The following is an 18,181-nucleotide window of genomic DNA, read 5'->3' as shown; positions in this document are numbered from 1 at the left end:
ACTGTGCTCCTGTACTTCTGTACTTCAGATCACGTGACAATAAAAATCTAAATCTAAATTTAAAGTTAGTGCACATTGCACACTTGCCAAAAGCTCACTAACAAATAGGGAGGAAAATTGTGTCATAGGATATTTGAGAAACTGGTTTGTAAGGTCGAATGGGCCCAAAAGGTTTTTGAATAGATGTCATAGGGAAGAAGGATCCATCTGACCTTGAAAGCTTGACAAACAACTGTCGTTTTAAATCACAAACCCAAATAAATCTGAAAGTTTTAAATTCCTGGTGAGAAAGTTTGAAATGACCACCAACATTCAAACATTGCATGGCTTCAAATTATGATCTTGCAGCAATATGAGTTTGCAAAGGCTGACAGTGAATCGCTGAAAAATCTCAAACACTTATCCTCATTATCATTTCTCCTCTGTGACTTTAATAGAAAGAAGATTGCATGTCATTAGATTATCAATAACTTCAAATGTGTATGAATTACATGTGCATAGATGCAAGATAGCCTATTATGTCAAGCTTTGAAGAGACTTTGGATAATTGTAATCCTTAAGGAAATTTCAGCTCTAAGAGACCTGTGCATTGCAAGACAATTACACTATTTAATCTAGGTTTTTTTTTTGGCTGAAGTCTTATTATAACATTAGAGCATTGAAGATGCATACTGATGCTGGTGGCTGCAGTACTGAGTGGTTAGTGCAGTCACTTGATCCTCCGGGACAAGTGTTTAATTTGCCAGCCTCAAGGCAGTCCTTAACTCTAATGAGCACAAAGATAGAGGCCTGGCTGATCTAAAAGACAGCAGAAGAAAAAGCATCATGTTTTCTCAGAACAATTAAGGGATTTCAATCAAAGCCTTACACTCTGTCATCATGTTGCTATCAATCCTGGAGTTCATTCACTTGTTATGTTTCCATTTCGGCCAAAATAATGAATCAGTTACAAAATAAAGGAGTATTCTTATTTTAATTAAGTAAAGTTATCATTGTTCTACTTAAATTGTCATTGTAAATTTGTTGAAAGAAACTTACAGCCCTGTCTTTGTAGAATAACGAAAATGCACATGTTAGATGCGATGTACGTGATTGTCAATCAGTAGAATCAGCACACATACGCTATATAAAAATACTGTGAAGACTGGATAGAATGAAATGTATGAGAGAGCTGTGTTGCAGAGACTGGGATTATGTATGGTAATATGTAGGTACAAGAGTTTGTAATTCCCAAGGGAGGGAAAGTAGACACTGTTACAAAGTGAACAAAGTTAAAAATCACACAACACCAGGTTATAGTCCAACTGGTTTATTTGGAAGTTTTAGCTTTCGGAGCATTGCTCGTTCATCAGGTGCTGTGGAGCAAGTGCAGAACTGTTGGCAGAGATCAAGATGTGGCACACTGAGAGTGAACTCAATATAGTCTGAAAGGGCTTTCTCTTAGCAGTGTAGAATAGAACCTTAAAGGTCTAAACCACACGACTAACTCATGAGGACTGATCAACTAAGGCTTATATCAGTAAAGATATCAGTCACTGCATAGTGTAAGAATGCCATCACATAAAGAACACACCTGTACCAATACGATGCTGAAGTTATCTTATAATATTTGACAGTCAATAAATTGCTTTTCAGTACAAACTTTTTATACTTTCTCAGTACAAATATGCCAGTCATTTAGTGTACAGAATAATCCTACAACCAGCAAATAAGGTAAATGGTTGTTAATCGTTTTTTAAAATTCTGTTGGTTGAAAAAGGAATGTTGGTCAGTAGGCCACAAAATCTCTAGTCTCTGGCATATGACCAATTGAACGTGCAAAACGGGTTGTCTTATATATATTGATTTCTGCTAGGACCATCTGGGCGGCCTGGGGAGATTCCCTGTGCCAATCATTCTTGCGGTTTTCAGTCTAAGATACGGATAGTTACAGTCTAAGATACCATGTGGGGAAGGATTACTGATACAAACGCTTCAGCAGACGTTGATGAACAATTAATAAATTTATTACATTTCACTTATTAGCTAGTTACATTATATTTGAAATACATTATTGTTTCACAACAGCCTCAACTTCAGACTAAATATGCATTATAACTTTAGCTACATGTTGTTAACATTAAGAATATTCACCAAAGCACTTTATAAGCTTTGGTGAACACTGCAAAGCTCATAGAACATGGTTAACTCCTTCCAGGAACAGGTTGCTATATCTTCCACTATACTGGAGGGTGGAGCTTATCTTATGATGTCTGTCAACCCTTTCCAGTACAAACTGCCTTTTTACAAAGGGTGGTGCCTCTAACACTTTGGAAAAAAGAACACAGGCATGCACTATTTTATAAACGGTAAGAAAATTCATAAAGCTAAAGTACAAAGGGATCTGGGAGCGCTAGTACAGGATTCTCTAAAAGTTGACTTGCAGGTTGAGTCCGTGGTTAAGAAAGCAAATGTAATGTTGTCATTTATTTCAAGAGGGTTAGAATATAAAAGCAGCGATGTGCTACTGAGACTTTATAAAGCTCTGGTTAGGCCCCATTCAGAATACTGTGTCCAGTTTTGGGCCCCACACCTCAGAAAGGACATACTGGCACTGGACCGTGTCCAGCGGAGATTCACACGGATGATCCCTGGAATGGTAGGCCTAATGTACGATGAATGGCTGAGGATCCTGGGATTGTATTCTTTGGAGTTTAGAAGATTGAGGGGAGATCTAATAGAAACTTACAAGATAATGCATGGCTTAGAAAGGGTGGACGCTGGGAAGTTGTTTCCATCAAGCTGGGATACTAGGACCTGTGGGCACAGACTTAGAATTAGTGGGGGTCAATTTCGAACAGAAATGAGATATTTCTTCAGCCAGAGAGTGGTGGACCTGTGGAATTCACTGCCACAGAGCACAGTGGAGGCCATGAAGTTAAATGTCTTCAAGGCAGAGATTGATAAGTACCTAATTAAGGGAATTAAGGGAAATGGGGAGACCACGCGTAAGTGGTGTTAAAATGCCCATCAGTCATGATTGAATGATGGAGTGAACTCGATGGGCCAAGGGGCCCTACATCCACTCATATATCTTATGGTCGTGTGGTCTTATGTAATACTCCAGTGGTACTGCATTGAAATACCAGCCTAACTTATGTTGCACTTTTAGATCCTGAGCCAATAATCTTTGACCCTGATGTCAGAATACTCCCAGTAGATTCATACTGACACTAAATATGGTGGGCAATAAAAAGTGTCCAAATAAGAAGTTCAATATCTTTGGGAAAACCTATTGCAGTATGTGTGTTGACTTGGTGAAGGGGCCTCACCAGCTGAGTAACAAATACATTATATTATGGGAGAGCCTGTTGTGGTCAAATCCCCTTCCCATCCCAGGTTCACATCAACAATGAAACTTACCATTGAATTCAGTATCATCCACTGTCGTACTTACATGACAGATGATGAAATGTTGTCCCCCTCATCCCACAGCACCTTGGGATGTTTCACAAGCGATGGGACACTTTGGGCCAGCACTCTCGAACATTTCAGTCATTGCGACTTACTTCTGCCTCACTGAGATGACAATGTACAAGTATTCATCACCGATGGCATGGTGCAATTCACCTTTGACCAGCACTTGATGCCTAAACATGTCCACTTCATTTGCACGTGTGAAGAAAGGATTGCGAGTGAAATGGAGCTGGGGTGTTTTAGGTCCTTGCTGACGCAATGACTCACCAAAGTGAATCTGACGCTGCCCAACCTGGGTGTTGACCCAGCCATTTCACCAGTTGTGTTGTCTATCTTAGAGGGCAGCAAGTGATGGCAGGGAATGCAGCTCAAGGTGGACAAACAGCACTAAACTCCATCTGGTCACCAGGTACTCCTTAATCCTTCCACACTTCCTTCTACTTTGGTCTGCCCTTTTCTACCCATCACCCCATATGAAGATCGTCACATTGAACTTTGCTGACTACTGTCCTCCCTGCCCCCTGAACCCTAACATTACACCATAATAATGCCCCCAAAATCCCCTCCCCCCACCCCCCGCCCCCCGCCCGACTCTATACTGTCTCTATGCAGGCCACAGCAGTAGTCACTGCCAATAATCCCCCTTCCACAGCCTGGAATTAAAAACTCATTCCTCGACCACATTTTAAATAAACTATTGGTCAGTATGTAAATCTGTAAAAGTAAGAAATAAAGGCATGAATTTTGGTGGGGTTGGAGTTGGGATGATGGTGAGATGTGTGAAAGAAACAGATGAGAAATCCTTGATATCTGGAGAATCTTGTTGTAAACTTTATGCTTTTCCCAGTGAGTTTCTCACTAGGCAGTGGTGGGTGCTAATCAAGGGGCTTTATTGCTTCTTAAACACCTTGCTAATAGCTCAACCTGCCTGCTTAATGATCAGTATTCTACTTAAGCTAATGTCAAGAAAATTCCATATGGGAACCTGGTTCAATACATGGTCTGAAGGATGGCCATGGCACTTATTAGTAAACTCAGGGCATGATGAACACTTCATGTTCACATACTTTGGATTGAGTATTTGGCAACAGCCCATCTCTCTGATACACTTAGAGGCTGTTTAGCGAGCACAGATGTACATTGCTGGGTGCACTGGCAACTTTCATTGACAGTCTGCAGCATGGACACTTTGTATGGGGACAGGTACCCAGCTCGTGGACTGGACCAGGTTACATCTCAGGGCTGTTTGCTTGCTCTCATGATGTTCACTCACTGTGTGCCTTCTTGCATGGTCACAGTATCCCTGTTTTCCATTGTCTTGCCAGAACAGAAGAGTACAGTCCTGAAGAAGGGTCACTGGACACGAAACATTAACTCTGCTTTCCCTCCAGAGAAGTTGCCAGACCCACTGAGTTTCTTCAGCAACTTCTGTTTTTCTTTCTTCTTCCCTTCTGCTGGGATGTTGAGGTTGTGTCATTGGAAGGGGTGGGGGAATGATGGTTGTTGTTAGTGTGAGGAAGGAAATCAACAACAGGATGTGGAAGGCCTTAAATACTCATTCTTCTTTCATTTCTCAATACAATTGTCTGGGCAGCATGGTGGCTTAGTGGTTGGCACTGCCGTCTTTCAGTGCCAAGGACCTGGGTTCAACTCCAGACTCAGGCAACTGTCTGTGTGGAGTTTGCACATTCTCCCCATGTCTGTGTGGGTTTTCACTGGATGCTCTAGTTTCCTTCTGCAGTCCAAAGATGTGCAGGCTAGATGGATTGGCCATGCTAAGTTGCTCATAGTGTTCAGGGATAGGTGGGTTCAACATGGGAAATGCAGGGATAGGGTAGGGTGTTGGATCTTGGTGGGAAGCTCTTCAGAGGCTTGGCATTGACTCAATGGGACAAATGGCCTGCTTCCACACTGTAGAGATTCTAGATTTGTGTTTATGGCACAACAAGAGATGCTTCATGTACCTCATGCAGTCCAAAGGGAATGCTGCACAACAGGAGAGGTGCTATTGTTCAGATAATATATGACTCTGAGTCTCTGCCCGCACTGCACAGAGAGGAGCATAGCTCTTCTGCCAGCATGTTGACTAATGTTTTTCTTTCAGCCATTTAATATTTTATCCAAAAAGACAGATTTTGATATAATGGAAAAAATAATCTTTACAAATGACAGATGTGAATAAGTCTCTGAGCTGGAAGCACTGAAGTGCTTTCATAATTGATCAGATTGACATTCGGTTTAAGAATGGCATTTTCTCCGACCTAGAAATCCTTCTGAGTTCTAAGGCTTAATCTCACGCAGTTTCCTGCCAACCATCTTGGTCAGTGGCTTTCCAAAGGCAGTAAGATCATGACATTGTTTACTAGAGAGAGCCAATTGTCACGTTTCACTTCATCAACATTGCTGAATCAAAGCTGGATGACAACACAGCAGGTAATCCAATTGGAATTGATGAAGTTGATTCTATTCAGCCAATCTGGCCTTGGTGCAGAAATACAAAGTCAAATGATAGGAGGGCTCATCTAACTAATGCCAGACAGCCCTGTAATATATTATTCTGGAGAAGCTACAACTGGTGTCAGATTGACCACCATCCACATGCAGATTGCAAAATGTTTTTGCACTTTCCTGAAATTTATGTTGCAATGTATACAGAGATCATGAAGCAATCATCGGTTCCTTTCACAGAACATTGCTCACTGCCACATTTGGAAGTGAAGTTACTTTGCACATGTCTGAGGCACAAACCGCACATTTCCACAGAACTATCCAGACTTGGTGATGGCTTCCAAAAAAAAAATCGGTGGCTTCTTCATCACTTTGCCTGATCACAGAACTCAGAAAATGTGAGCCTGTGAGTGATAATTTTAACCCTTTACCCTCAACTTTCCATGCTGGCAAGTGGTGAGAATGGATATATACAACGTCAGTGCCTCTTAGTGTGCTGCAATATCAGCCTGCACAGCTCATTGAAGTGCCAGATATGGGGCGTTTACTTCCAACATTGAAAATATGAGTGCCAGGGTTCAACTCATATTCACCGAAAAGGATTAAAAGCAGACAGATAGCTCTCAGGTTGCTCAAGCCTTTACAGTTGAATTGAGCAATTATCACAGCTTAGATTTTGAATATAATGAGTCAATAGTAAAATACAGCAGTGAATGTGTCATAATAAGTCTTCAGAGGTGTTCCCTCATTCCATGAAAAGATCAAGATTGGAGGTAGCGACAGCAAGGATGTCAACCCAGTGATGGCAAAGCTCTTCCAGTGATTGGAGGCGGTGGCAGAGGTGGACTCTTCAAGTTGTTGGTACCGGTGAAGTAACATCTTAGAGGATAGAAGCCAGAGTGGGAATCTTGGTGCGGCAATGGTCTGGCCTGGCAGGAGAGCCAGAGACTCCTGTTTGCAGTAGGCCTTAAGTGGGGACTCTGGCACTGGCGAGGAGGCAGCTACAGCAGCAGTGTGGTAGGCCCAGAAGGGAGACTCATGGCCTCATTGAGGTGGTAGCAGATTTGGGCACTTCTGGTTCCAGTCCTCAGAGCAGGGATTTCTGATTCTAGTCCCAGGATGCCCAGACTGTGGTCTCTTGGTTCCAGTAACGGTAGGCCGAGAGAGGGGACTCCTGATTGCTGTTGTAGCAGGCCCAGAGTGGGGATTCCTGGTTTCTTTCTTGGTAGGCCTAGAGAAGGGACTCCTTATTGTTGTCACAGTAGCCCCAAAGCTGGGAGTCCTGGTTCCTATCATGGTAGACCTGGAGCAGGGACTCCTGGTTGCTGTCACGGTAGGGCCAGAGCAGGGACTCCTGGTTCCAGTCACATAGGTCCAGAACTGGGACTCCTAGTTGCTGCCATAGTAGGCCCATAGCAGGGATTCCTGGTTCCAGTCACTGGACACCTGGAGCAAGGACTTCTGGTTGTGATCACCGTAATGCTGGAGCAGGGACTCCTGATTGTAGTCACATTTTGCCCAGAGCAGAGACTCTTAGTAATCAGTGAGGCTACAGTGGCAGTGGAGTCAGGAGCTCCTGGTTACGGGACGAGCAGGGGACAAGATGTCAGCATTGGTGAGATAGGCCCTACAGTGAAGAGACGGCGATACAAAGGTGGTGACTCCTACACTGGTGGGTCCAGTGCAGATGGCGGTGAGGCAGTGGACGAGGAGTGGCAGTTCAGCTGTCGCTGGTGAGACAGTTCAGGGTTCATGGGAGCAGAAACGGGGGAATGAAGGTAGACTTTCTTTCAGTTACATCCTTTTACAGGAATCGGTTTAGCTCAGTTGAGTGGATTGTTGGTTTATAGGGCAGTGTGATGCCAACAGCATAGGTTTAATTCCCATCACTGGTTTGACGTTTCCATGAAGGACTCACTTTCTTAGCCTCTCTTCCCTTGCCTGAGGTCTGGTGGCCCTCAGATTGAGTCACCGCCAGTCGCTTCTCTCCAATGAGAGATCAGCCCCTGATCAGACTGGTCAGACTATAGCGACATAACATCTTTTTATTCTTAAACTATTCAAAGCAGTGCAGGATTGTGGTGACTGTTGAAGCCTCTCACTGTATTTTACTGTATTGTTCACTGTAAAATGCAAGTGGCAAAAAGTCATTCAAATTCAATAAACCTCTTTAGCCCCTTGACTCAAAAATCATCCCGACCTCTTTTTCTGGAAGCACAGTACCTTGTGGAGGAAGTCCCCAGAAGCACCACCATGACAAGGACAGAAGCTGTGGGCACCTCAGTTGGCAGCAGATATGGTTGAGCATTGCCTTTACCCCGTCCTCAGTCACAGCTGGCAGCACTGCCTCTGTATCAATGTGCCACGTAATCAGCTGCACTTGCTAGGTGATGATTGTTCTGTTTGTGTTTTTAATTCCCTGATATTGTTATAAAAAAAATTATTTGATGGCCTCCCTCAGGGTCCTGTGTGTTCAATTGCCATTGGGACTGTGAAGGAAGCCAAAGGAGCCAGTGAGGGGAGCTGGGCCTGTCAGGTGGTAGTTTAGACTCCCTACAGTGTGGAAACAGGCCTTTCGGTCCAACAAGTCCACACCAACCCTCCAAAGAGCAACTCACCCAGATCCATTCCCCTACACCTAGCACTATGGGTAATTTAGCATGGTCAATTCACCTGACCTGCACATCTTTGGACTGTGGGAGGAAACCGGAGCAGCCGGAGGAAACCCACGCAGACACGGGGAGAATGTGCAAACTCCACGCAGACAGTTGTCTGAGGCAAGAATTGAACCCGGGTGCTAACCACTGAGCCACCATGCCGCCCTAATGAAGACTCTTTGCTCCTTGTCTGTGTGTGGAAATTGGATTATCCAGGTGTGTGTGCTGGTTGGAAAAATGTCCCAGTGATTCAAGTTCAACTTGGGCGTCATCTGCCACAGGCCTGGTATATACTCAAGTGAAAAATTGAAGAACAGTGTGGCCCTTGTAACCAGTCCATCCTATCGATCACTGGGAGGCCTAGGAGGGTGTCTGCAATCTCCCTCCAATGCATGGGTGCCAACCTTCCAACTTTATCGTCCACTTTCTTCACTCGCTTTTCAAGGAAGAGTAACAAATCATTTTCACCTTCAGTTCCAGGTCTCTTTGGGTGTGGTTGGCTCCAAATGGAGACTATCATCCTAAAAATGTAGTAAAATTGTACTCTTAACATGGCAGTGTCCCGTGTTAGTGGTTGACTTTCTTTCTGTGCCTTCTCTGTCTGAGTCGTGGAGAGGGATAGGAGCCATCTCTTCAGGAGATAACCATTTTCTCCCACGAGCCACCCGAAGAGTCTGGATCCCAGCCTGAAGACAGCTGACATCCGGGACTCTCCCCGGAATTTCCGGCTTCTTGGGATTGTCCTGCAAGATAAGCTTCCTGTGGGGACAGACCATCTGGACAATGGGTGGAAGCCTTTTCTGTTCAGCAGTGGGGCTTACTGCTCTGGCAGTGCCTTGATGGCTCTGCACAGTCAGTCTCCTTGGAACTTGGTGCAATCCATCGATGATGGTAAAGGGCAATGTATCTGCACTGTCTCTCTAAAATAGGGCATCCTGAGCCTGGGGCTTGTCTGGTCTGTCCATGCCATCCAATTTCTTTTTGTTTCCTCATTCTCTTTCCTTGATTCTTTCCTTCTTGTACTTACCTCCTGAGTAGAGCTCAGTCATGGCGATGACATTGATAGCGGTGACAGAGCCGAAAGAAGACTCACGAGAGCGCAGCACAGACTCATGGCAGAAGATTATGGTAAGATGGCAGCAGGAGAGTTGGTGGAGGGACAAGCACAGGACCCAGGATCGGCGGCTGCAACATCAGCGATAAAAGATGGTGCCTGAGGATTGGTAACTTTGATGTTGGTTGGGTCCAGTGCTAGCAGCAACTCAGTGGCGGGGTGGACCTCGCTGCAACATTGGTGAAGAATGCAGCATCCGTGGTTGCCATTGGATTCAGAGCTGTCAGTCTTCAGCTGTGGTGATGTGGTGGGCCTGAAATGGTACTCCTGGAACAGACTGTGATGTGGGGGCATTAATGGGCCCGGAACTCATTGTGGAGACCCTCCCACCACCTAATATCGAGCTGAGCACGAGAAGGCAGAAAGATAAAACTGTCTTTGCTTATGTCTAAGTCGTCTATCTTAATTTCAGTCTTATATCTTAGTATCTTCCAAAAGTCAAAATGGTTGTGGATATTACACTTTTTGCTGCATTTCTTTGTTAAATAAGCCATTCAATTCAATTCAATCCATGACCAGTGTGAAGGTGTAATCCACTACCAACTGCAAAATGCCATTTATTGGGTGAGACTCCAAATAACCCAGTTGCATAGAACTTCAGGATGATGGTAAGCTTGATGAACAAAGGTCAGGGTCATTGAGTCATATAGCATAGAGACAGTCCCTTCAGCCCATCATGTCTATGCAGACCAATAAAAGCCAAAATACACTAATGCCATTTACCTGCACTTGGTCCTTAGCCTACTATGCCCTGGCATTTTATGTTTGTCCAGATGCTTTTAAATGTTGTGGGAGCACCTGCCTCCACCATCTCCTCGGGCAGCACATTCCTGATGAAGGGCTTTTGCCCGAAACGTTGATTTCGCTGCTCGTTGGATGCTGCCTGAACTGCTGTGCTCTTCCAGCACCACTAATCCAGTATTTGGTTTTCAGCATCTGCAGTCATTGTTTTTACCCCATTCCATATTTCTACCATTGTCTGGGTGAAAAATGTTTTCCTCAAATCCCCTTTAAACCACTTACTCCTCACCTTAAACTGATACCCTCTGGTCTTAGGCATGTCAGCCAGCTGGAAAACATGCTCACAATCTGCCCTATCTATACCTCTCACAATTCTGAAAACCTCAATCAGATCCCTCCTCAGCCTCCTCTACGCCAGGAAAAAAACGAACCCAAGTCCATCCATCTCTTCAGCTCGGGAAAGGACTAGCACAAGGTAGGGTAGGCACTAGGCATGAGGACGCAATGCACAAAAGCACAGACTTCCAGGACTATGGGCCTCACTATGCCCAGCCTACTCCAGCACAGGTAATTTATCATCAGCAGGTAGATGACTCATGTGCAGCACACCCAATGTTGTAGGTGGAACCGCTTTCTCCCGGTAGTCCCCCGTCTTTGCTCCTCAGGCCTTGTCCTGATTAGGAGAGGAGAGGCAAGGGTGCCATTACCAAGGTCCCTCCTCACTGCTCCACCCAATGTCAAGGGCCACCCACTCCACTCTTCAGTCCCTGAGTCACCAGCTGTTTAGCAGGGCTTCTGCTGCCAATTTCTGCCATCCAGCAGACTTGCACCCAAGCCAGAGCTCCCAACACTCATCAGTGAGAAAAGCAAGCTCCCCAGTGACAATTCTCCAAAGTGGCTCAGCGGTTAGCAATACTGCCTCACAGTGCCCAGGACCTGGGTTTGATTCCACCCTGAGGCAACTGTCTGCGTAGAGTTTGCACATTCTCCCCGTGTCTGAGTGGGTTTCTTTCAGGTGCTCTGGCTTCCCCCACACTCCAACAATGTGCAGGTCAGGTGGATTGGCTATACTAAATTGATATGTGGGTTGGGTGGACTAATTGTGGGAAATGTGGGGTTACAGGTAGAGGGAGTGGGTCTGAGTGGGATACTCTTCAGAGGGCCAGTGTGGACTCGATGGGCCAAATAGTCTGCTTCCACACTATAGGGATTCTACAATTCCAATACCGGGTGAGCTGTAAATGTGGTTCTGGTCCAGATTTCATGGGAGGAAGTGTTGAAGGTGTATTTCTTCCCTCCACCTACGCTACCCCCAATGCCCTGCTTCAGGTACAAAAGTCAGTTGACAACTTGCTGGCTTTGAAAAGGCACCAGGCACCTGAGGCTGCTATAACCAAGTGAGAGTGAGACAACTGCTCCCTCTGGAATGGGAATTCCAGCTCTCATGAAAAACCAGCCAATCTGATGAAACAGAACTAAATAAACACATGCTTAATTGAAAGTATAGTGGCTTCAAGAAATGCCCACTCCCATTCACCACTAACTCCCCTACACCCGAACTCAAGACACAGCCACCTTCCCTTTGAAAACCAATTGCCACGGCTTAGAGACACAAATTTCAAACTGCAAGCTGCAATTGTGTCATCAGTTGACAACCCAGCCAGAGTTTCAGTAAGGCATCTGTACACTATTTAAAATGGGAAACAAAATAATTACCTATCATTGAACTGATGCTGGTAGGAAGCAATTGACTAAATCATAGTCAATGGTTATTTTATTCAAAGAATAATGAATTAGATGAATGAAATAGGATGCATTATATAGGTAATAGCACTTCAGAGTTTTGCCCAGTTTAAATGAATATTGCTAAGTGCACTGCAACATCTACATCTAAAAGAAGCTTATACATATGCATATGATTTGTGCAGCCAAATTACAAATTAGTAAAATAAAATTTGGTTTAATTATTAAAGTTTCACTTCAAAGGATGTCTGACTCAGTCCGATCCATTTTTTGCTTTAGTTTTATCCAATAGTGCAGCAATCCTGGAAGGTCCAGCAATAATATTGGTCATTTTAGTGGCTTATTCATCCCTTAATAAAAAACTAATAAGATCCTATCACTTTAGTAGTCATGAATTATTAGAAAATAAGAACAATGTGGCCTCTATAATGTTCTGTCAAAGAAGAATGCTTTTATTTAGCTTTTCTTATGAACCTCCTCCATTTAATTTTCATCTTTACTTTAAAACTTATTTGGAACTAACGATTCCCATGATTCTAGAATTGCCTTGATACTACTTAATGCATTCTTGAGCTCACAAACAATATACAAAAAAATGCATTTGGAATTAATCACATATTCTTACATAAATGTTTGATATGGTGTTCCAAAATAACAAGGAAATGGTGCAATGAAGGGAAAAGAGATAGACAGTTATAAAGAAACGATACCAAATGTTCAAGCATTTGTAACAAGGCTTTAGCTTGCACTAGAGCACATGCAACGGATATATTTTACAAGTGCATCTTATTCCCCTATACATTATATTTGCCAACAGGTTGTGTTGATTATATGGTTCCTGCGTAACATTATCTCAACCATTTCTGCACTCCACACATCTGTGCATTAGCAACAGGGTCTGACCTCATATTTATCTCCATCAATGTCTCAAAATGCAAAACTGCATTCATATTCAAATCACTGCACAGCTTCAGCCTTCTCTACCTCCAAAGGTTTCTCCAGCCATCAAGACTACCATGAGTGACTCAAATTTGGCCTGCTAAACATTGACTACCTGCTTCACATTATCATTGGTGATTGTACCTGCAGCCATTGAGAAGATTATCTCCCCAAACCTTTTCACTTCTATTCCTCAATCTCCTCCTTCAAGAACTTCCTTAAAAGGTAACTGTTTGATCAAGCTTTTGCCACCATTCAGATTGGGTTTGTGTGAAAGATTAAAATTACCTTCCCTCCTCCCTTTTCCCTTTTCTTAATCCTCCTGAGTGCTTCACATCAAGGTAGCTAAATCACGATGCAGGAGTAAATTACTGTCACCTTGACTCGAAACATTAGCTTGCTGTCTCTCCATGGATGCTGCCTGACCCACTGTGATCTCCAGCATTTCTTATTTTCAGTAAATAAATCATGACCTTGCCTTCAGTTAGAAGCTTATGTGTTCATCTCCCATTCCAAGTCCAAACATGATCTGACTTATGTAGTGTAAAGGTTGACTGTGGGCTAATGTATTAGATAGGCATCATCATTATCGTGAGCAGTAATGTAAATCACATGACTTATGGGAAATGGTTCTCTCAAGACAAAGTCTTGCTCTCCACATGGATGGTGTTGACAGTGTACAAATATGAGGTGATGTATGTTGATAACAAAGCCTCCTGCAATCTTTCTCAACCTTCCCACTCAGACATAACTGAAGTAGAGTAGCAGAAAGTTTACAGGTTGGTACTCTGAGGGAGTTGCAGGCACTAACTTTTGAAGTTAAGATTGTGCAGCTTTCCTGTAGGTTTAAAGCATGCCAAATCTCTTTTCAAAATGAAACAATGAGTTCCTCTCTGGTTTGAATCGGATTCATTAAACAACTGTTACCTTCAAAAAGATTGACTGTTTGTTTATTTCTTTGCTAATCAAGAGAACTTGTGTGCAAAATGCAGAAAGTATTAGTGTTTCACAAACGACATTCCTTTTCAATAGTTTCATCCATCTTCTACCCTTATAGAGTTATAGAGTCATAAGCACAGAAACAGACGTTTCAGTTTAACCAGTCCATGGCAGCCATAATCTCAAATTGAACTAGTCTCAACTGCCTGCATTTGGCCCATATCCCTCCAAACATTTCTTATTCATGTACTTACCCGAATGTCTTTTAAATGATGAAACTGTACACTCATCCACCACACCTTGTGGAAATTCATTCCACACATGAACACATTGTGTTTCTTGCAGGTTCCTATAATGTTGAAAAATGTGGTGTTGGAAAAACACAGCAGGCCAGGCAGCATCCGAGGAGCAGGAGAATCGACATTTCGGGCATAAGCCCTTCTTCAGGAATGAGGCTGATGTGCCAAGCGGGCTGAGATAAAAGGTAGGGGGGGAGGGAATTTGGGGGAGGGGCGCTGGGAATACGATAGGTGGAAGGAGGTGAGGGTGAGAGTGATAGGCCGGAGAGGGGGTGGGGTCGGAGAGGTCGAGAAGAAGATTGCAGGTCAAGAAGGCGGTGCTGAATCTGGGGGTTGGGACTGAGATAAGGTGGGGGGAGGGGAAATGAGGAAGCTGGAGGAAACTGCATTCTGCATTCCCCCTCCCCTACCTTTTATCTTAGCCTGCTTGGCACACCAGCCTCATTCCTGAAAAAGGGCTTATGCCTGAAATTCTCCTGCTCCTCGGATGCTGCCTGGCCTACTGTATTTTTCCAGCACCACATTTTTCAACTCTGGTCTCCAGCATCTGTAGTCCTCACTTTCTCCTAGGTTCCTATAATGGTCTTGTAATATGAGTTGTTATATTTAGTGCTTTTTTTGCTTCACCAATGTTTCACATTTTAAATTCAGTCACCCTTCAGTTCATTCCTTTATAAATGGTTTCCAGTTTGCATATTTGCTTCATGCTATCTTTGTCCCTGTAACTTCAGCAATGGAACTTCAACAGTAATTGAAAAGAAAAACAAATTGTTGGAGAAACTCAGCAGGTCTGGTAGCATCTGTGGAGAGAAAGTCAAATTCAAGTTTTGCTTCTTCAGAAGGGTCTCTGGATTGTAAATTTTAACTTTGCCTACTCTCCACAGATGCTGTCAGACCTGCTGAGTTTCTTCAGCAATTTCGGTTTTGTTTCAATTACAATAGATGAGTTATGATGCACTTCGACAGGTGGGAGTATGCAGGGAGATCTTGTCACACAGTGAGGAGCGCTCCTAAACTCTGAGCCATGCTCTATGTTCAACTTCCATGCCAGTGCTCCTTGTCTCAGAAAGGTGCACTCAAATGTGACCAAAACACTTGATTATCAAATAAAACCAAAATGCTGCAGATGCTGAAGATGTGAAATAAAAACAAAAAGTGCTGGAGAAACTCAACAGGCCTGACAATGTCTGTGGGGAGAGAACAGAGTGAACACCTAAAGTCCTCCTCCTTTCGAATGGAGGTGAGTTATCAATCTGGAAATCTTTCCAAAATGTGATGAGTGGGAGAATCCATTGGCCAGCCATCCTGCAGAAGGCAATGGAAAACCATTGCAATGGTGCACCCATAAGAACAGACTAATCCAACGCATGTCCATAACCCAATATTTAGGAACAAGGATGGTATGAGACGGTGCTATATAAATGCAAGTTTCAACTTCACCTTTTTTTTCCACCCAGTTTATATTTATAACAAAGACACAACCAGCAAAAGGGGCAGCAAGGTGGCTCAGTTGTTGCCTCAAAGCACCAGGGACCCAGGTTCGATTCCAGCCTCGGCTGACTGTCTGTGTGGAGTTTGTGCATTCTCCCTGTGTCCGCGTGGGTTTCCTTCAGATGCTCCAGTTTCCTCCCACAGTCCAAAGACGTGCAGATTAAGTGAATTGGCCATGCTAAATTGTCCAGAGTGTTCAGGGATATGTAGTTAGGTGCATTAGTTAGGAGTAAATGTAGATTAATAGGATAGGGGAATGAGTCTGGGTGGGTTACTTTTCGGAGGGTTGTTGGGCCGAAATCCACACTGTAGGAATTCTATGATTCTAAAATACAGTTTACAAAGTGATTGATCAAAACCATGAAACGTGTCAAGGTTTAGCTCACAAAGTTTATCCAGTTAATCACTGGGCTTTACAGATTAGGGAACCCCCTTTGATCTGATTTCTCTTTTATGTTGAGTTTCAAAATCATGAGCAAGTCTGACAGAATACAGAGGAAGAAACTATTCCCATTAGAGGATGGAGAACCAAAGGGCACAGCTTTTAGATCAGAGAAACAATGGCACTTTGAGGAGAAACCTTTTCACGCAGCTCGTGGTTGAGGAGTTGGAATGCACTGCCTGAGACGGTGATACAGGCAGCCTCTGTTGATGCTTTCAAAGAGAATCAGTTCATTGGAAATGCAGGGGAAAGACAAAGAAGTGGCATGAGACATATTGCTCCTTCAGAGGATCAGCACAGATATAGTTGGGCCAAATGGTCTCCTTTTGTCTGTAACAATTCTATCATTCTGGTTGATCTCATTAGTGGGCTTTTTAGAAATGGTTCCAGCACTCTCTCCTCCCTCCCCCAGATTACTGCAGAGAAACTTCGTGACCAGGCCTATTTCTTATGATTGTCCATTCACCCCTGTTAGAAGTACACTGCAGGATGCCTGGTGAGAAAGAGATTGGGTTCAGCTGTAACGTATAATAAAATTCAAATAGATTATCAACATTCACTATCATTACAGGTGAGCATTCACTGATGCAACCAATGTTTTGTTGGATCCTATTCCCTCAAGGAACTTATATATTCAGCAGTAGGGAGAAAATTCAAGACAATGTCAACCTTCTCTTTCACGGTCCATTTGTTTTCGAGCAAAAGGCAATAATTATCCTGAAACACATCTGAGTTGATTTTTTTCCATGGCTAGGAAACTATGTCAAGGTCATTCAAAAGCCTCGTTCCACAGGACACCTTCTACCATCAAGAGAAGAAAACTGAAACCTATTGGATTATTGATACTTAGAAAATTTACTGAATTATATGAAACTCAACAGTTTATGAAATGTCACTTCTGAATAACCTTCATAGAACATAGGACATAGAACGTAGAACAGTACAGCACAGTACAGGCCCTTTGGCCCTTGATGTTGTGCCAGCCTTTTATTCTACTCTGAGATCAGGCTAACCTACATACCCTTCCATGTGCCTATCCAAGTGTTGCTTAAATGTCCCTAAACATTCCGAAATATTTAGCCTCGTCTATAAGCTAAAGGTTTTTTTTTCAATTCAAGTGTAGACTCATGACTAACTTCAGCCACATTCTGATTTCTCAAAATTTCATATGTTTGGTTTCAATCGCCTAAACACTGTTACAACCAGGTGAGGAAGCGCATTTGATTCTCTTTATTTATATACCTCTAGCAATTGGTCACAGCAAATATTTTGATTTCCTTTTTAGCATGTCTCACTTTTTGATTAAAAAGAAACAAAAGAACTGCGGAAGCTGAAAATTAGGAACAAAATTAGAAAATGCTGGAAAGTCTCAGTAGATCTGGTGAAGAGAAATCAGGGTTAATGTTTTGGATCCAGGGCCACAGTCTAACAATAAACAGTGAGCCATTCAGGAGCGAGATGACAAAGCATTCCCTCACTCAGGGAGTTGTGAACCTGTGAAATTCTCTTCCACAGAGAATTTGTTAGATATATTCAAGAGGAAGCAGGGTGTGGCCCTTGCAGCTAAAAGGATCAAGGGGTATGGAGTGAGAGTGAGATACTGAAATTGCATGATTAGCCATAATTGTATTGAATGATGATGCAGGCTGAACAGGCGGAATGGATTACTCCTATATGTATTTTCTATGCTTCTATGTTTCAGAACCCTTTGATTAAACTTCGATCAAAATGAAGGAGTGTCAATTCCAAGGTTTCCTTAAGAGAAAGAGTTGAGCTTGAATACTCTTAGATCCAAGAAAAATAAGTGACATTTAAGACATACACAACATGGAATATGTTTAAACGGAAGGGAAAGCGGGAAGAGGGGATCTGTTGAGACAGGAATGTGCAGACAGTTGAAGTTTACAATTTT

This window comes from Chiloscyllium punctatum, chromosome 48, assembly GCF_047496795.1.
Source record: "Chiloscyllium punctatum isolate Juve2018m chromosome 48, sChiPun1.3, whole genome shotgun sequence".
Lineage (NCBI taxonomy): Eukaryota > Metazoa > Chordata > Chondrichthyes > Orectolobiformes > Hemiscylliidae > Chiloscyllium > Chiloscyllium punctatum.
This window is presented reverse-complemented; position numbering follows the sequence as displayed.